Source organism: Pseudophryne corroboree, chromosome 11 (genome assembly GCF_028390025.1).
Source record: "Pseudophryne corroboree isolate aPseCor3 chromosome 11, aPseCor3.hap2, whole genome shotgun sequence".
NCBI lineage: Eukaryota > Metazoa > Chordata > Amphibia > Anura > Myobatrachidae > Pseudophryne > Pseudophryne corroboree.
In genome coordinates this window covers 143,444,978-143,465,788 of record NC_086454.1, presented here as the reverse complement: position 1 = coordinate 143,465,788, position 20,811 = coordinate 143,444,978, and the positions used below count along the sequence as shown (strand labels likewise).

The window sequence follows — 20,811 nt, the reverse complement described above, 5'->3', positions numbered from 1 at the left end:
GAATACGTTCGCCTCTTGGGCAGAGTCTAAATTTGATGTACTGAAAGCTGAAACATCACAGATTCTACAGTTTTTGCATGATGGATTTAATAAAGGACTGGCTGTATCTACCATTAAGGTACAAATATCGTCACTAAGGGCCTAATGCAGAGTTGATTGCAGCAGCAAATTTGTTAGCTAATGGGCAAAACCATGTGCACTGTGGGGGGGGGGGGGGGGGGCGCAGATATAACATGTGCAGAGAGAGTTAGATTTGGGTGGGGTGTGTTCAAACTGAAATCTAAATTGCAGTGTAAAAACAAAGCAGCCAGTATTTACCCTGCACAGAAACAAAATAACCCACCCAAATCTAACTCTCTCTGCAAATGTTATATCTGCCACACCTGCAGTGCACATGGTTTTGTCCAACTGCTAACAAATTTGCTGCTGCGATCAACTCTGAATTACCCCCTAAGTGTATTGGTTGATAGGGAGCTATCGGAAGATGAACTTACAAAGAGATTCTGTCAGGCAATAAGGAGGAGTAGGCCTCGAGTTAGGTCAATCTTAGCTCGGAGCTTGAATCTCCTCTTAAATGCACTAATGTTGCCTCCGTTTGAGCCTTTGAAAGAGGTGTCTGTGAAGTTTCTGACATGGAAGGTGGTTTCCTAACGGGAAATACTTCAGCACGAAGAGTTGGTGAACTTCAGGCGTTATGGGCAGAAGAGCCATATTTGACTATTTTTCCTGATAGCGTAGTTTTAAGGACAAATCCAGAATTCTTGGCCAAAATCATCAGAATCAGCTTTATTGGCCAGGTATACTTACGTATACTAGGAATTTGTCTTCGGTTTGCTATACAACAGCCAAGTAGGTAACAGGTAAGCAGGTGTGTGTGTGTGTGTGTGTGTGTGTGTGTGTGTGTGTGAGGGGGGCAAGTAAAGTTACACAGATAGGTATACCGTAGGGACACAAGTGAGTTACATGTACGTCTAGTCAGTCAATGTTCAGGAGTTTAGCAGGCGGACAGCTTGGGGAAAGAAACTTTTGAGGCTTCTGGTGGATCTGGCGGGGACAGCCCTGTAACACCTGCCTGAAGGAAGCAAGTTAAACATGCTGTGGCCGGGGTGTAGCTGGTCTTTTACATGTCGACATTCCAATTAAATCAGGAAATTATATTACCCTCATTCTGTCAGCATCCAAGTAATGAGGAGGAGGTGGAAAAGCATTATCCATTTGTCTGGAAATAATGAAGGATCTTCGAAAGTCTAAGCATTTATTTGTCCTGCATTCAGGAGCAAGGAAGGGTGAGACACCCACAAAACAGACTATTTCCAGATGGATTACGGAACTGATTATGTTTGTATACAAAGAAGATGGTCAAGAAGCGCCAATGAACTTGAAGGCACACTTAACTAGGGCAGTTGCAACATCTTGGGCTAAGAAGGCACAGGTATCGGTGAAGGAAATATGTGCGGCTGCTACTTGGTCATCTGTTCACACTTTTTCCAGTCACTATGCGTTGGATGTGGCTGACGCCCACTTTGGGAATCATGTCTTGAAAGAGGCATTGTAGCAAATAAAAGTCAGTGATTAAGCATGAATTTTTGTTTGTTGGGCTGATTATTACCCTCCCTATGATTATGCTTTGGTATAACCCAGAGTAATGGCTGCCATGAAGTAGCGTAGAAGAAAGTAGCAAATCACTGATAATTTCTTTTCTTCAAGATACTTCATGGCAGCCTATAATTTCCCTCCCTTTTTCACGGTTCCGGTATGAATGGTCGACCATGTTATGGTCGACAGTCATTAGATCGACATTGACATGGTCGACATGGACACATGGTCAACACATGAAAATGGTCGACATATGAAAAGGTCGACATGAGTTTTTTCACTTTTTTTTCTCTGACGTCCTAGTGGATGCTGGGAACTCCGTAAGGACCATGGGGATTAGCGGCTCCGCAGGAGACTGGGCACAAAAGTAAAAGCTTTAGGACTACCTGGTGTGCACTGGCTCCTCCCCCTATGACCCTCCTCCAAGCCTCAGTTAGATTTTTGTGCCCGAACGAGAAGGGTGCATACTAGGTGGCTCTCCTGAGCTGCTTAGAGTAAAAGTTTAAATTAGGTTTTTTATTTTCAGTGAGTCCTGCTGGCAACAGGCTCACTGCACCGAGGGACTAGGGAGAAGAAGCGAACTCACTTGCGTGCAGAGTGGATTGGGCTTCTTAGGCTACTGGACATTAGCTCCAGAGGGACGATCACAGGCCCAGCCATGGATGGGTCCCAGAGCCGCGCCGCCGGCCCCCTTACAGAGCCAGAAGACAGAAGAGGTCCGGGAAATCGGCGGCAGAAGACGTCCTGTCTTCAATAAGGTAGCGCACAGCACCGCAGCTGTGCGCCATTGCTCTCAGCACACTTCACACTCCGGTCACTGAGGGTGCTGGGGGGGGGCGCCCTGAGACGCAATAAAAACACCTTAGATGGCTAAAAATACATCACATATAGCTCCTGGGCTATATGGATGCATTTAACCCCTGCCAGTTTTTCCTTAAAAAAGCGGGAGAAAGGCCGCAGAGAAGGGGGCGGAGCCTATCTCCTCAGCACACAAGCGCCATTTTCCCTCACAGCTCCGCTGGAAGGACGTCTCCCTGACTCTCCCCTGCAGTCCTGCACTACAGAAACAGGGTAAAACAAGAGAGGGGGGGCACTAATTTGGCAGATTAATAAATACAGCAGCTATATAAGGGAAAAACACTTATATAAGGTTATCCCTGTATATATATAGCGCTCTGGTGTGTGCTGGCAAACTCTCCCTCTGTCTCCCCAAAGGGCTAGTGGGGTCCTGTCCTCTATCAGAGCATTCCCTGTGTGTGTGCTGTGTGTCGGTACGTTGTGTCGACATGTATGAGGAGGAAAATGGTATGGAGGCGGAGCAATTGCCTGTAATAGTGATGTCACCCCCTAGGGAGTCGACACCTGACTGGATGGTCTTATGGAAGGAATTACGTGATAGCGTCAGCACTTTACAAAAGACTGTTGACGACATGAGACAGCCGGAAAAACAGTTAATACCTGTCCAGGCGTCTCAAACACCGTCAGGGGCTCTAAAGCGCCCGTTACCTCAGATGGTCGACACAGACCCAGACACGGACACTGACTCCAGTGTCGACGGTGAGGAAACAACCGTGTTTTCCAGTAGGGCCACACGTTACATGATCACGGCAATGAAGGAGGTTTTGAACATTTCTGATACTACAAGTACCACAAAAAAGGGTATTATGTGGGGTGTGAAAAAACTACCCGTAGTTTTTCCTGAATCAGATGAATTAAATGAGGTGTGTGATGAAGCGTGGGTTTCCCCCGATAAAAAACTGCTAATTTCTAAAAAATTATTGGCATTATACCCTTTCCCGCCAGAGGTTAGGGCGCGTTGGGAAACACCCCCTAGGGTAGATAAGGCGCTCACACGCTTATCAAAACAAGTGGCGTTACCGTCTCCGGATACGGCCGCCCTCAAGGAGCCAGCTGATAGGAAGCTGGAAAATATCCTAAAAAGTATATACACACATACTGGTGTTATACTGAGACCAGCAATCGCCTCAGCCTGGATGTGCAGTGCTGGGGTGGCTTGGTCGGATTCCCTGACTGAAAATATTGATACCCTGGACAGGGACAGTATATTATTGACTATAGAGCATTTAAAGGATGCATTTCTATATATGCGAGATGCACAGAGGGATATTTGCACTCTGGCATCAAGAGTAAGTGCGCTGTCCATTTCTGCCAGAAGAGGGTTATGGACGCGACAGTGGTCAGGTGATGCGGATTCCAAACGGCATATGGAAGTATTGCCGTATAAAGGGGAGGAGTTATATGGGGTCGGTCTGTCGGACCTGGTGGCCACGGCAACGGCTGGGAAATCCACCTTTTTACCCCAGGTCACCTCTCAGCAGAAAAAGACACCGTCTTTTCAGGCTCAGTCCTTTCGTCCCCATAAGGGCAAGCGGGCAAAAGGCCACTCATATCTGCCCCGGGGCAGAGGAAGGGGAAAAAGACTGCAGCAGGCAGCCTCTTCCCAGGAACAGAAGCCCTCCCCCGCTTCTGCCAAGTCCTCAGCATGACGCTGGGGCCTTACAAGCGGACTCAGGTACGGTGGGGGGTCGTCTCAAGAATTTCAGCGCGCAGTGGGCTCACTCGCAAGTGGACCCCTGGATCCTGCAGGTAGTATCTCAGGGGTACAAATTGGAATTCGAGACGTCTCCCCCTCGCCGGTTCCTGAAGTCTGCTTTACCAACGTCTCCCTCCGACAGGGAGGCGGTATTGGAAGCCATTCACAAGCTGTATTCCCAGCAGGTGATAATCAAGTTACCCCTCCTACAACAGGGAAAGGGGTATTATTCCACGCTGTTTGTGGTACCGAAGCCGGACGGCTCGGTGAGACCTATTTTAAATCTGAAATCATTGAACACTTACATACAAAGGTTCAAATTCAAGATGGAGTCACTCAGAGCAGTGATAGCGAACCTGGAAGAAGGGGACTATATGGTGTCTCTGGACATCAAGGATGCTTACCTCCATGTCCCAATTTGCCCTTCTCACCAAGGGTACCTCAGGTTTGTGGTACAGAACTGTCACTATCAGTTTCAGACGCTGCCGTTTGGATTGTCCACGGCACCCCGGGTCTTTACCAAGGTAATGGCCGAAATGATGATTCTTCTTCGAAGAAAAGGCGTCTTAATTATCCCTTACTTGGACGATCTCCTGATAAGGGCAAGGTCCAGGGAACAGTTAGAGGTCGGAGTAGCACTATCTCAAGTAGTACTACGACAGCACGGGTGGATTCTAAATATTCCAAAATCGCAGCTGATTCCGACGACACGTCTGCTGTTCCTAGGGTTGATTCTGGACACAGTCCAGAAAAAGGTGTTTCTCCCGGAGGAGAAAGCCAGGGAGTTATCCGAGCTAGTCAGGAACCTCCTAAAACCAGGCCAAGTGTCAGTGCATCAATGCACAAGGGTCCTGGGAAAAATGGTGGCTTCTTACGAAGCGATTCCATTCGGCAGATTCCACGCAAGAACTTTTCAGTGGGATCTGCTGGACAAATGGTCCGGATCGCATCTTCAGATGCATCAGCGGATAACCCTGTCTCCAAGGACAAGGGTGTCTCTCCTGTGGTGGTTGCAGAGTGCTCATCTTCTAGAGGGCCGCAGATTCGGCATTCAGGACTGGGTCCTGGTGACCACGGATGCCAGCCTGAGAGGCTGGGGAGCAGTCACACAGGGAAAAAATTTCCAGGGCTTGTGGTCAAGCATGGAAACGTCATTTCACATAAATATCCTGGAACTAAGGGCCATTTACAATGCCCTAAGTCAAGCAAGGCCTCTGCTTCAGGGTCAGCCGGTGTTGATCCAGTCGGACAACATCACGGCAGTCGCCCACGTAAACAGACAGGGCGGCACAAGAAGCAGGAGGGCAATGGCAGAAGTTGCAATGATTCTTCGCTGGGTGGAAAATCATGTGATAGCACTGTCAGCAGTGTTCATTCCGGGAGTGGACAACTGGGAAGCAGACTTCCTCAGCAGACACGACCTCCACCCGGGGGAGTGGGGACTTCACCCAGAAGTCTTCCACATGATTGTGAACCGTTGGGAAAAACCAAAGGTGGACATGATGGCGTCCCGCCTCAACAAAAAACTAGACAGATATTGCGCCAGGTCAAGGGACCCTCAGGCAATTGCTGTGGACGCTCTGGTAACACCGTGGGTGTACCAGTCAGTGTATGTGTTCCCTCCTCTGCCTCTCATACCCAAGGTACTGAGAATCATAAGAAGGAGAGGAGTAAGGACTATACTCGTGGCTCCGGATTGGCCAAGAAGGACTTGGTACCCGGAACTTCAAGAGATGCTCACGGAGGACCCGTGGCCTCTACCTCTAAGAAAGGACCTGCTCCAGCAGGGACCCTGTCTGTTCCAAGACTTACCGCGGCTGCGTTTGACGGCATGGCGGTTGAACGCCGGATCCTGAAGGAAAAAGGCATTCCGGATGAAGTCATCCCTACCCTGATCAAAGCCAGGAAGGATGTAACCGTGCAACATTATCACCGTATTTGGCGTAAATATGTTGCGTGGTGTGAGGCCAGGAAGGCCCCTACAGAGGAATTTCAACTGGGTCGTTTCCTGCATTTCCTGCAAACAGGACTGTCTATGGGCCTAAAATTAGGGTCCATTAAGGTTCAAATTTCGGCCCTGTCGATTTTCTTCCAGAAAGAACTGGCTTCAGTTCCTGAAGTTCAGACGTTTGTCAAGGGGGTACTGCATATACAGCCTCCTTTTGTGCCTCCAGTGGCACCTTGGGATCTCAATGTAGTTTTGGGGTTCCTAAAATCACATTGGTTTGAACCACTCACCACTGTGGACTTAAAATATCTCACATGGAAAGTGGTAATGCTGTTAGCCCTGGCTTCAGCCAGGCATGTCTCAGAATTGGCGGCTTTATCCTATAAAAGCCCTTCCCTAATTTTTCATACGGACAGGGCAGAATTGAGGACTCGTCCTCAATTTCTCCCTAAGGTGGTTTCAGCGTTTCACTTGAACCAGCCTATTGTGGTACCTGCGGCTACTAGGGACTTGGAGGACTCCAAGTTGCTGGACGTAGTCAGGGCCCTGAAAATATATGTTTCCAGGACGGCTGGAGTCAGAAAATCTGACTCGCTGTTTATCCTGTATGCACCCAACAAGCTGGGTGCTCCTGCTTCTAAGCAGACTATTGCTCGTTGGATTTGTAGTACAATTCAGCTTGCACATTCTGTGGCAGGCCTGCCACAGCCAAAATCTGTAAAAGCCCATTCCACAAGGAAAGTGGGCTCATCTTGGGCGGCTGCCCGAGGGGTCTCGGCTTTACAACTTTGCCGAGCAGCTACTTGGTCAGGGGCAAACACGTTTGCTAAATTCTACAAATTTGATACCCTGGCTGAGGAGGACCTGGAGTTCTCTCATTCGGTGCTGCAGAGTCATCCGCACTCTCCCGCCCGTTTGGGAGCTTTGGTATAATCCCCATGGTCCTTATGGAGTTCCCAGCATCCACTAGGACGTCAGAGAAAATAAGAATTTACTTACCGATAATTCTATTTCTCGTAGTCCGTAGTGGATGCTGGGCGCCCATCCCAAGTGCGGATTGTCTGCAATACTTGTACATAGTTATTGTTACAAAAATCGGGTTATTATTGTTGTGAGCCATCTTTTCAGAGGCTCCTCTGTTATCATGCTGTTAACTGGGTTCAGATCACAGGTTGTACGGTGTGATTGGTGTGGCTGGTATGAGTCTTACCCGGGATTCATAAATCCTTCCTTATTGTGTACGCTCGTCCGGGCACAGTATCCTAACTGAGGCTTGGAGGAGGGTCATAGGGGGAGGAGCCAGTGCACACCAGGTAGTCCTAAAGCTTTTACTTTTGTGCCCAGTCTCCTGCGGAGCCGCTAATCCCCATGGTCCTTACGGAGTTCCCAGCATCCACTACGGACTACGAGAAATAGAATTCTTATTTTTGGTGTCGTTTTTTGCGTAAAGTGACTGGGAACCCCAATTAGTGCACCGCGTCCCCTCGCTTCGCTCGCCATGCTTCGGGCATGGTGCCTTCGCTTCGCTCGGCACACTTTACCATTCCAATCGTAGTCCATGTGGATTGTAAAGTATAGAAAAGTTACCCAAAAGAAAAAAAAGTTAAAAAACTCATGTCGACCTTTTCATGTGTCGACCTTTCATGTGTCGACCATGTGTCCATGTCGACCATGTCAATGTCGACCAATAGTGGTCGACCTAATGACTGTCGACCATAACATGGTCGACCATGTGAACGGATACCCTTTTTCACAAGTATTGGATTTAGGAGACACTCAAAAGACTGAGGAGTAGGAGGAGGTATGGCCCTTAAGTGGGCGGTCCCTAGTGTGAAAAAAACTTCTTGTCTAGAACTAGGGGGATGGGATGCAATCCCAGAGTAATGGCTGCCATGAAGTATCTTGAAGAAAATAAATTATCGGGAAAGTATTTCATTTGCTACTTTGTGGTGCCAGTTCACTGTGAGAACGGTTCACTGGACCCAACTTGCATCTAAATGAATTGACTCCTTTATAAGTTTGAAGAACTGAGGATTTTTATTTAAGGCTGTTTATTTTCATTATTACTTAATTTTATCATTTGAATTCTGGAAAGCAGCATTGGTAGTATGTATGTTTTTTTTTTTTTTATGATTTTCATACACAAGTTATTTCTATTTCGTCCTAGAGGATGCTGGGGTCCGTATTAGTACCATGGGGTATATGTCGTTGAGGGGGAAAAGGGGCGGAGAGGTAAGGGAAGTCCGTTGCACAGGAAAAAGAAATACCCCAAATTTGTGTGTAACATTGATTGTTCACATGCTTTCGCTGGGGGTGATATGACAGATCATGTCGTAATGTAAAGTGAAGGAGAAAAAGAAAGGAAAAGGATCTGTTTATGGTGCACAAAGAATTAAGATATAACTTTTATTTATTCCAATTAAAAACTTTTATTAAAAACTTATTTTCTCTAACGTCCTAGTGGATGCTGGGGACTCCGTAAGGACCATGGGGAATAGACGGGCTCCGCAGGAGACTGGGCACTCTACAGGGGGGTACACACGGAGAGATCCGTGCTTAAAATCTAAGCAATCTTGCTAGATTGCTTAGATTTTAAGCACGGATCTGCCGTGTGTATGCCCTCCAGCGATAGCGATGCGCGGCCCCGCGCATCGCTATCGCCGGTGCTAGATTGAGCCTGCATGCAGGCTCAATCTAGCGGGTCGCTCACTTCACCGTTGTGTGAAGTGAGCGGCCCCCCGTCGGCTTTCCCCCTCGCTCAGCACATCGCGCTGTGCTGAGCGGGGTGAGAGATGTGTGCTGAGCAGTCTGTGTTAAGATCGCTCAGCACACATCTCTACCGTGAGTACCCCCCTTAAGAAAGATTTAGTACTACCTGGTGTGCACTGGCTCCTCCCTCTATGCCCCTCCTCCAGACCTTAGTTAGAATCTGTGCCCGGCCAGAGCTGGGTGCTTTTAGTGGGCTCTCCTGAGCTTGCTAAGAAGAAAGTATTTTAGTTTAGGTTTTTTTATTTTCAGAGCGCTTCTGCTGGCAACAGACTCTCTGCTACGTGGGACTGAGGGGAGAGAAGCAAACCTACTAACTGCGGCTAGGTTGCGCTTCTTAGGCTACTGGACACCATTAGCTCCAGAGGGATCGAACACAGGTACCTAACCTTGATCGTCCGTTCCCGGAGCCGCGCCGCCGTCCCCCTCGCAGAGCCAGAAGCAGCAGAAGCATGAAGACATCGAAATCGGCGGTAGAAGACTCCTGTCTTCACTTAAGGTAGCGCACAGCACTGCAGCTGTGCGCCATTGCTCCCGCAGCACACCCGCACACTCCGGTCACTGTAGGGTGCAGGGGGGGGGGGGGGGGAAGGGGCGCCCTGGGCAGCAATTAAGGTACCTTTTGGTAAAATAACACATATATCCAGTCAGGCACTGGATATATGTTCGAGCCCCCGCCATTTTTTACACACAGAAGCGGGACAGAAGCCCGCCACTGAGGGGGCGGGGCCTTCTTTCTCAGCACACCAGCGCCATTTTCTCTTCATAGCTCCGCTGGAAAGACGCTCCCCAGGCTCTCCCCTGCAGTATCCAGGTGCAAAAAGGGTAAAAAGAGAGGGGGGGGGGCACATAAATTTAGGCGCAAAACAATCACAAACAGCAGCTACTGGGTAATTACTAAGGTACAGTGTAATCCCTGGGTTATATAGCGCTGGGGTGTGTGCTGGCATACTCTCTCTCTGTCTCCCCAAAAGCCTTTGTGGGGTCCTGTCCTCAGTCAGAGCATTCCCTGTGTGTGTGCGGTGTGTCGGTACGTCAGTGTCGACATGTTTGATGAGGAAGGATATGTGGAGGCAGAACAAGTGCAGGTGAATGAGGTGTCGCCGCCGACGGTGCCGACACCTGATTGGATGGATATGTGGAAGGTGTTAAATGATAATGTAAGCTCCTTGCATAACAGGTTGGATAAAGCTGTAGCCTTGGGACAGTCAGGGTCTCAACCCATGCCTGATCCTACAATGCAGAGGCCGTCAGGGTCTCACAAGCGCCCACTATCCCAGATGGTTGACACAGATGCCGACACGGAGTCTGACTCCAGTGTCGATGACGATGATGCGAAGTTGCAGCCTAAAATGACTAAAGCCATCCGCTACATGATTATAGCAATGAAGGATATATTGCACATATCAGAGGAAAACCCTGTCCCTGACAAGAGGGTTTATATGTATGGGGAGAAAAAGCAAGAAGTGACTTTTCCCCCTTCACATGAATTAAATGAATTATGTGTAAAAGCGTGGGATTCCCCTGATAGGAAAGTAGTAATTTCCAAGAGATTACTGATGGCGTATCCTTTCCCGCCAACGGACAGGTTACGCTGGGAATCCTCCCTGAGGGTAGACAAGGCGTTGACACACTTATCTAAGAGGGTGGTACTGCCGTCTCAGGATACGGCCGCCCTAAAGGATCCTGCGGATAGAAAGCAGGAAGCTATCCTGAAGTCTGTTTATACACATTCTGGTACTCTACTGAGGCCAGCAATTGCTTCGGCCTGGATGTGCAGTGCTGTAGCAGCTTGGACTGATAATCTCTCGGAGGAGATAGATACCCTGGACAGGGACACTGTTCTACTGACCCTGGGACATATCAAGGACGCTGTCCTATATATGCGCGATGCCCAGAGGGACATTTGCCTGCTGGGCTCTAGAATAAACGCAATGTCCATTTCTGCCAGAAGGGTCTTATGGACTTGGCATAGGACAGGGGATGCCGACTCTAAAAAACACATGGAGGTTTTGCCTTATAAGGGTGAGGAATTATTTGGGGACGGTCTCTCGGACCTAGTTTCCACTGCTACGGCAGGGAAGTCAAATTTCTTGCCATATGTTCCCTCACAGCCGAAGAAAGCACCGTATTACCAAATGCAGTCCATTCGTTCGCAAAAGAGCAAGAAAGTCAGAGGGGCATCTTTTCTTGCCAGAGGCAGGGGTAGAGGAAAAAAACTGCACCATGCAGCTAGTTCCCAGGAACAAAAGTCCTCCCCGGCTTCCACTAAATCCACCGCATGACGCTGGGGCTCCACAGGCGGAGCCAGGAGCGGTGGGGACGCGTCTCCGAAATTTCAGCCACCAGTGGGTTCGCTCACAGGTGGATCCTTGGGCTATACAAATTGTGTCTCAGGGATACAAGCTGGAGTTCGAAGTGACGCCCCCTCACCGTTACCTAAAATCGGCCTTGCCAGCTTCCCCCATGGAAAGGGAGGTAGTGCTGGCGGCAATTCACAAGCTATACCTCCAGCACGTGGTAGTAAAGGTTCCCCTCCTTCAACAGGGAAGGGGTTACTATTCCACTATGTTTGTGGTACCGAAACCGGACGGTTCGGTCAGGCCCATCTTGAATTTAAAATCCCTGAATATTTATCTGAGGAAATTCAAGTTCAAAATGGAATCGCTCAGAGCGGTCATTGCAAGTCTGGAAGAGGGGGATTTCATGGTGTCTCTAGACATCAAGGATGCTTACTTGCATGTCCCCATGTATCCGCTTCATCAAGAGTACCTCAGGTTTGTGGTACAGGACTGTCATTAACAATTCCAGACGCTGCCGTTTGGCCTGTCCACGGCACCGAGAATATTTACCAAGGTGATGGCGGAGATGATGGTGCTCCTTCGGAAGCAAGGAGTTACAATTATCCCATACTTGGACGATCTCCTCATAAAGGCGAGGTCCAGGGAGCAATTACTGATCAGCATTCTGAATATTCCAAAGTCGCAGCTGATCCCTACAAAGCGTCTGCCCTTCCTGGGCATGATTCTGGATACAGGCCAGAAGAAGGTATTTGTCCCGGAGGAGAAGGCTCAGGAGCTCGTGACTCTGGTCAGGGACCTCCTGAAACCAAAACAGGTGTCGGTGCATCACTGCACGCGAGTCCTGGGAAAGATGGTGGCGTCATACGAAGCCATTCCCTTCGGCAGGTTCCATGCCAGGATTTTTCAGTGGGATCTGTTGGACAAGTGGTCCGGATCGCATCTTCAGATGCATCGGCTGATCACCCTGGCCCCCAGGGCCAGGGTGTCTCTTCTGTGGTGGCTGCAGAGGGCTCACCTCCTCGAGGGCCGCAGGTTCGGCATACAGGACTGGGTCCTGGTGACCACGGATGCAAGCCTCCGAGGTTGGGGAGCAGTCACTCAGGGAAGAAACTTCCAAGGGCTGTGGTCAAGTCAGGAGACTTGTCTGCACATAAATATCCTAGAACTAAGGGCCATATACAACGCCCTAAGCCAAGCGGAGCCTCTGCTTCGAGACCAACCAGTGCTGATTCAGTCAGACAACATCACTGCAGTGGCCCATGTCAACCGACAGGGCGGCACAAGAAGCAGGGTGGCGATGGCAGAAGCCACCAGGATTCTTCGCTGGGCGGAGAATCACGTGCAGGCACTGTCAGCAGTGTTCATTCCGGGGGTCGACAACTGGGAAGCAGACTTCCTCAGCAGACACGACCTCCACCCGGGAGAGTGGGGACTTCATCAAGAAGTCTTCACGCTGATTGCAAATCGATGGGAACTCCCACAGGTGGACATGATGGCGTCACGCCTCAACAAAAAGCTAAACAGGTATTGCGCCAGGTCAAGGGACCCTCAGGCGATAGCTGTGGATGCACTAGTAACACCATGGGTGTTCCAGTCGGTCTATGTCTTTCCTCCTCTTCCTCTCATACCCAAGGTGCTGAGAATTGTAAGAAAAAGAGGAGTGAGAACAATATTCATTGCTCCGGATTGGCCAAGAAGGACTTGGTACCCGGAACTGCAAGAAATGCTCACAGAGGACCCATGGCCTCTGCCTCTCAGACAGGACCTGTTACAACAAGGGCCCTGTCTGTTCCAAGACTTACCGCGGCTGCGTTTGACGGCATGGCGGTTGAACGCCGGATCCTAGCAGAAAAGGGCATTCCGGATGAAGTTATTCCTACGCTGATAAAGGCTAGGAAAGACGTGACCGCAAAACATTATCACCGTATATGGCGAAAATATGTTGCTTGGTGTGAGGCCAGGAAGGCCCCTACAGAGGAATTCCAGCTGGGTCGATTCCTGCACTTCCTACAGTCAGGGGTGACTATGGGCCTAAAATTAGGGTCCATAAAGGTCCAGATTTTGGCCCTATCCATTTTCTTTCAAAAGTAACTGGCTTCACTGCCTGAGGTTCAGACGTTTGTTAAGGGAGTGCTGCCAGACGTTTGTTAAGGGAGTGCTGCATATTCAGCCCCCTTTTGTGCCACCAGTAGCACCTAGGGATCTTAACGTGGTCTTGGGGTTCCTGAAATCCCACTGGTTTGAGCCGCTTAAGACCGTGGAGCTCCAGTATCTCACATGGAAAGTGGTCATGCTGTTGGCCTTAGCGTCGGCTAGGCGTGTGTCAGAATTGGCGGCTTTGTCATGTAAAAGCCCCTATCTGGTTTTTCATATGGACAGGGCAGAATTGCGGACTCGTCCGCAATTTCTACCTAAGGTTGTGTCTTCGTTTCATTTGAACCAACCTATTGTGGTGCCTGCGGCTACTCGTGACTTGGAAGATTCCAAGTTGCTGGACGTGGTCCGGGCTTTGAAGACTTATGTTAGCAGAACGGCTGTAGTCAGGAAGACTGACTCGCTGTTTATCCTGTATGCATCCAACAAGCTGAGTGCTCCTGCTTCAAAGCAAACTATTGCGCGCTGGATCTGTAACACGATTCAGCAGGCTCATTCTGCGGCAGGATTGCCGCATCCAAAATCAGTGAAAGCCCACTCCACAAGGAAGGTGGGCTCTTCTTGGGCGGCTGCCCAAGGGGTCTCGGCATTACAGCTTTGCCGAGCTGCTACTTGGTCGGGTTCAAACACTTTTGTAAAATTCTACAAGTTTGATACCCTGGCTGAGGAGGACCTTGTGTTTGCCCATTCGGTGCTGCAGAGTCATCCGCACTCTCCCGCCCGTTTGGAGGCTTTGGTATAATCCCCATGGTCCTTACGGAGTCCCCAGCATCCACTAGGACGTTAGAGAAAATAAGATTTTACTCACCGGTTTTTCTCGAAGTCCGTAGTGGATGCTGGGCGCCCGTCCCCAGTGCGGACTTTCTGCAATACGTGTATATAGTTATTGCTTTATAGTTATTGCTTAATAAAGGGTTATGTTATATTGGCATCCTTTGGTTGATGCTATGTTGTTTGTTCATACTGTTAACTGGGTAAGGTTATCACAAGTTATACGGTGTGATTGATGTGGCTGGTATGAGTCTTACCCTGGATTCCAAAATCCTTTCCTTGTAATGTCAGCTCTTCCGGGCACAGTTTCCTTAACTGAGGTCTGGAGGAGGGGCATAGAGGGAGGAGCCAGAGCACACCAGGTAGTACTAAATCTTTCTTTAGAGTGCCCAGTCTCCTGCGGAGCCCGTCTATTCCCCATGGTCCTTACGGAGTCCCCAGCATCCACTACGGACTACGAGAAAAAGATTTACCGGTGAGTCAAATCTTATTATTTTACACGGAGGCTGCTGGCAACAGCCTCCCTGCTTCGAGGGACTAAGGAGGGGGGGGGGGGGGGGAAGTAGTGTCCGCCCTGCATGGTCTGAGCCACTATCTTTGCTGACAGGACACTGAGCTCCTGAGGGGATTGAACGTTACCCGCAACAGGGGATCGCTCACCCCAGCAGCATGCCGCCAGCCCCTTACAGAGCCAGAAGATCAGAAGAGGCGAGAAATGGCGGCACAAGGGTAGGAGCACAGCTCTGAGCAGCTGCACTCTGGGAAGGCTCAGCGGCACACAGTGTTGTCGCTTTGAGGGGTGTCCTGGGCCAGCGTCTTAATACCCTACACTGGTCACAGACGCTAACCGGAGACTGAATCCCCAGGCCAGCGTCAGAATCCTCCGTACTCAGACGCTCACAGGGGACGGAATCCCCCGCCTAGCGGCAGAGTCCTCAGGCCAGTATAAAAAATTTGTGTGGGGAGACGCGCCATTTTCAAGGGGCGGAGCTTCTCCTCAGAGCGGACCCAGCAGCATTCAGCGCCATTTTCCTGCCTGCAGATCCTGTACACAGACGCTGACAGAGCTGTCCCTCCAAGCAACTCCAGCTATCCTGTATGGTACCAGGGGGTTGTAGAAGGGGGGGAAGGCGGTGAATTAGATCTGTGTAACTATTACAATACACAGTGAGCGCTGGTAAGAGGTGTCCTTTATCTAAAACAGCTCTGTGTGTGGGTTGGTTCCAAACTCTGTGTCTCTCTTGCCATTCTCAGGGGGGAAACTCTGTCTAGCCTACCCTGTATGTGTGTGGAGTGTTTGGGGTCTCCAGTTAGCTATGTCCAGGGACTCTGTGTCATATGCGGCTGAGGATATGTCCTCTCAGGATGATCTTATTCCATGTAATCAGGATTGCTCTGTTGTAGCACAGATACCAGCAAGGGAGCCTGAGTGGTTATCCTCTATCAAAACTATGATTTCTCAGATTTCTGCTAGGGTTGCTCAGAATGAATCTGCAACTCAGGTTTTACAGAATTCTATGGCAGTTTGGTCCAGTTCTGTTACCTCAGGACTCCCCTCGGTAGGTTCCCACAAACGTGCTCTTGCCCACATCATGCAAGACGACATGGATACTGACTCTGACACGGCAGACGGTGATGGGGACATGCTCAGGGGGGCCGCATCTCTTGCTAAAGGGGTGCAGTTGATGATAGAGACTATTAGAGATGTGTTGAATATTACTGACACAACACCTGAACAGGTTGAGGAGGCTTACTTCACTGATAATAAGAGCCTCGCTAATCTTCCCTGCGTCCAAAGAATTAAATGCTATTTTTGAAAAAGCATGGGAAAACCCAGAGAAAAAATTCCAGATCCCTAGGATGGTTCTGGTTGCTTTCCCCTTCCCGGAGGAGGATGGAAAGAAATGGAAAAACCCACCCATAGTGGACGCGTCTATATCCAGACTCTCGAAAAAGGTGGTTTTACCTGTCACATCTACCGCCTTAAAGGAGCCAGCTGATCGCAAAATTGATACTACGCTCAAATCCATATACACGGCTTCAGGGGCGATACTCCGTCCTACTATTGCCTGTGCATGGATTTCCAAAGCTATAGTAAAGTGGTCAGGCACGTTACTTGAGGATTTGAATATGTTAGATAAGCGTGACGTTGAATTGTTTCTCCGTAACATTCAGGATTCTGCAGGTTTTATGGTAGAATCCATGAAAGACCTGGGTTCAATGGCTGCAGAAATCTCTTCCATGTCTGTCTCAGCTCGTCGAGGACTGTGGCTGCGCCAGTGGTCTGCCGACGCGGAATCCAGGAGAGGTGTGGAGACCGTACCCTACACAAGTCAGGCTCTCTTTGGAAAAGTGTTGGATGCGTGGATCTCCACGGCTATAGCGGGAAAGTCCCCTTTTCTTCCCTCAGCAGCTCCTGCTACGAAGAAACCTTTTTCTTCACCTGCATCACAGTCCTTTCGGGTTACTAAACTGAGAAAGGCCAAACCGTCCAACATGTTCTTTAGAGGGGGCCGACCAAAATCCAAGAAACCTGCTGCGTCTGGTTCCCAGGAACAGAAGCCTGCTTCAGGTGCACCAAAGTCCTCCGCATGACGGTGGACAGCGCAGCCTGGAGGTAGGGCTGGTGGGGGCGAGACTCGGACATTTCAGTCACGTTTGGGTGTCGTCCGGCCTGGACCCCTGGGTACTAGATATTGTGTCCCAGGGGTACCGGCTGGAATTTCAAGATCTCGCTCCTCATCGGTTCTTCAAATCGGGCTTGCCAGCTTTGCTGGCAGACAGGGAGCCATCCAGAAGTTGGTGGAGGCACAGGTCATTTTACCAGTCCCTCCACAAATGCAAAACACGGGTTACTATTCGAACCTTTTCGTGGTACCGAAATCGGATGGTTCGGTCAGACCCATTCTGAACTTAAAATCACTAAACCCCTTTCTGAGGGAGTTCAAGTTCAAAATAGAGTCTCTAAGGGCAGTGATATCTGGTCTAGAAGAGGGGGAATTTCTGGTATTCCTGGATATCAAGGATGCGTACCTCCACATTCCAATTTGGCTGCCGCATCAAGCTTATCTCCGATTCGCACTGTTGGACTGTCATTTTCAGTTCCAGGCCCTGCCATTCGGCCTCTCCACAGCACCAAGGGTATTCACCAAGGTGATGGCGGAAATGATGGTTCTTCTCCGCAGGCAGGGGGTGAACATAATTCCGTATCCTGACGATCCGCTGATAAAGGCATCGTCAAAGGAGAAGCTGTTACAGTCCATAGCTCTCACGACCCAGCTTCTCAGGGAACATGGTTGGATTCTGAATCTCACAAAATCACATTTGGAACCAACCAGGAGGTTGTCCTTTCTGGGAATGATCCTCGACACGGAAGTGCAGAGGGTGTTTCTGCCTGAGAAAAAAGCATTGGTGATACAAACAATGTGCCGGGATGTCCTGAAGCCGGCCCGGGTGTCAGTTCATCAGTGCATTCGCCTTCTGGGAAAGATGGTGGCCTCTTACGAGGCTCTGCAGTACGGGAGGTTTCATGCTCGGTCCTTCCAACTGGATCTCCAGGACAAGTGGTCGGGATACCATCTACACATGCACCAGAGAATACGTCTGTCGCCAAGAGCCGGTATTTCACTCCTCTGGTGGCTGCAATTACCTCACCTTCTGGAGGGCCGCAGGTTCGGGATTCAGAACTGGATCCTTCTAACCACGGATGCAAGTCTCCGGGGCTGGGGCGCAGTCACTCAAGGGGAAACCTTCCAAGGAAGGTGGTCAAGTCTGGTAGCCGGCCTGCCAATAAACATTCTGGAACTAAGAGCCGTCTACAACGGTATTCTCCAAGCGGCCCATCTTCTGAGAAATCGGGCCATTCAAGTGCAGTTGGACAATGTAACGACAGTGGCTTACATAAATTGACAGGGCAGAACGAAGAGCAGAGCTGCAATGCCAGAGGTAATAAGAATCATCCTCTGGGCAGAAAAGCACACGTTGGCGCTGTCAGCGATCTTCATTCCGGGAGTAGACAACTGGGAAGCGGACTTCGTCAGCAGACACGATCTCCATCCAGGGGAGTGGGGGTCTCCATCCGGAGGTATTAAAGGAGGTAACAGATCTTTGGGGCGTACCCTAGATCGATATGATGGCCTCTTGTCTCAACAAAAATCTTTGGCGGTATTGTTCCAGGTCGAGGGACCCGCAAGCAGTGGCGATGGACGCCCTAGTGACTCTGTGGGTGTTCCAGTTGTTGTACATGTTTCCTCCACTCCCACTCATTCCAAGAGTTCTCAAACTCATAAGGAGAACAAGAGTTCAGGCAATCTTCATCGCTCCGGACTGGCCGAGAAGGGCTTGGTACGCGGATCTTCTAGATCTACTGCTAGAAGAGCCGAGGCCTCTGCCTCTTCGGGAGGACCTGCTGCAGCAGGGGCCGTTCGCCTATCAATACTTACCGCGGCTACGTTTGACGGCATGGAGGTTGAACGTCAGATACTAGCTCGGAAGGGCATTCCGAACAAGGTTATTCGTACCCTGATACAGGCTAGGAAAGGAGTAACATCAAAACATTACCATCATATTTGGAAGAAATATGTATCTTGGTGTGAGTCCAAGAAGTTTCCTGCGGTGGAGTTTCAACTTGGACTTTTTCTCCTCTTCCTGCAAGCAGGTGTGGAAATGGGCCTAAGGTTGGGATCCATAAAGGTCCAAATTTTGGCCCTATCCATTTTCTTCCAGAAACAGTTGGCGGCCCTCCCTGAGGTTCAGACTTTTTTTTAAACGAGTTCTGCACATCCAACCTCCCTTTGTACCGCCAACGGCGCCTTGGGATCTTATCTTGGTGCTGCAGTTCCTCCAGTCGGACTGGTTTGAACCTCTACAGGAGGTTGAGGTCAAGTTTCTCACATGGAAGGCTGTCACTTTGTTGGCCTTAGCTTCTGCTAGAGGTGTGTCGGAGTTGGGGGCTTTGTCGTGTAAAAGCCCATACTTGATCTTCCATGAAGACAGAGCTGAGCTTCGGACACGTCAGCAGTTTCTTCCGTAGGTTGTGTCGGCATTTCATATCAACCAACCTATTGTGGTGCCAGTTGCGACTGACTCCTCAATTTCATCAAAGTCCTTAGATGTTGTAAGGGCTCTAAAGATCTATGGGGGTGATTCCGAGTTGTTCGCTCGCTAGCTGCTTTTAGCAGCATTGCACACGCTAAGCCGCCGCCTACTGGGAGTTTATCTTAGCATAGCAGAATTGCTAACGAAAGCTTCACTAATTTTCTCGTAACGATTACCCCGCAGTTTCTGAGTAGCTCCAGACTTACTCAGCCATTGCGACCAGCTCAGTCCTTTTCGTTCCTGGTTTGACGTCGCAAACACACCCAGCGTTTGCCCAACCACTCCCCCGTTTCTCCAGCCACTCCTGCGTTTTGCAACTCGAACGCCTGCGTTTTTCCGCACACTCCCATAAAACGGGCAGTTTCCGCCCAGAAACACCCACTTCCTGTCAATCACACTACGATCAGCACAGCGATGAAAAAGCTTTGTTATGCCGTGAGTAAAATACCTAACTTTTGTGTAAAATAACTAAACGCGTGCGCTCTGCGAACCTTGCGCAGGCGCAGTAACCGACTAATCGCAGTATAGCGAAAATTGGCAACAAGCGAACAACTCGGAATGACCCCCTATGTGAGGAGGACTGCTCATCACAGAAAATCGGACTCTCTGTTTGTCCTGTATGATCCCAAGAAAATTGGGTGTCCTGCTTCTAATCAGACGATCTCTTGCTGGATCAGGTTCACTATCCAGCATGCGTATTCTACAGCAGGCTTGCAATGTCCTACGTCTGTTAAGGCCCACTCTACTCGTAAGGTGGGTTCTTCCCGTGCAGCTGCACGGGGTGTCTCGGCTTTACAACTCTGCCGAGCAGCTACTTGGTTGGGGTTGAGCACGTTCGCAAAGTTCTACAAGTTCGATACTTTGGCCTCTGAGGCCTCTAAGTTTGGTCAATTGGTTCTGCAGGCGCCTCCGCGCTCTCCCTCCCGTTCTGGGAGCTTTGGTACATCCCCATGGTACTAATATGGACCCCAGCATCCTCTAGGACGTAAGAGAAAATAGGATTTTAATTACCTACCAGTAAATCCTTTTTTCGTAGTCTGTAGAGGAAGCTGGGCAGTAGTTATTTAGTTCAGTACTGCTTAGTTCTTGGTAAGTACTGTTTGTTACTTGGTAAGTAATCCTGTTCAGCCGTTGCTGATGTTTCAAGCTAGTTAGCTTGGGTTGCCTTGTGTGTGAGCTGGTGTGGATCTCGCCACTATCTGTGTAATCCTTCTCTCAAGGATGTCCGTCTCCTCGGGCACAGTTTCTAGACTGGGTCTGGTAGGAGGGGCATAGAGGGAGGAGCCAGCACCACACTCTCAAACTCTTAAAGTGCCAATGGCTCCTAGTGGACTCGTCTATACCCCATGGTACTAATATGGACCCCAGCATCCTCTACGGACTACGAGATTAGGATTTACCGGTAGGTAATTAAAATCCTATTTTTCATACCAGTGAGTGGTCATTCAGAATTCCAGGAGGCATTCCAAATGACAGACCATGTTTTTACAGTAAGGACTGTAGCAGTGGGCTACTATGTGTGGGCCAGTACTACATTGGCAATCTGCTTAAACAAGTCTCCAATCTAGATAAGGCAGTATATTAATCCATCTATATACAGTTAAAGTACTTGTGAAGAGGGT

General features: G+C 49.6%; 1 protein-coding gene across 4 annotated transcripts in view; it reads left to right on the top strand.

The window, feature by feature from the left end:
• Nucleotides 1–20,811, top strand: part of ATL3 (atlastin GTPase 3) — a 182,168-nt gene that overhangs the window by 141,077 nt on the left and 20,280 nt on the right. The window lies entirely within an intron of this gene.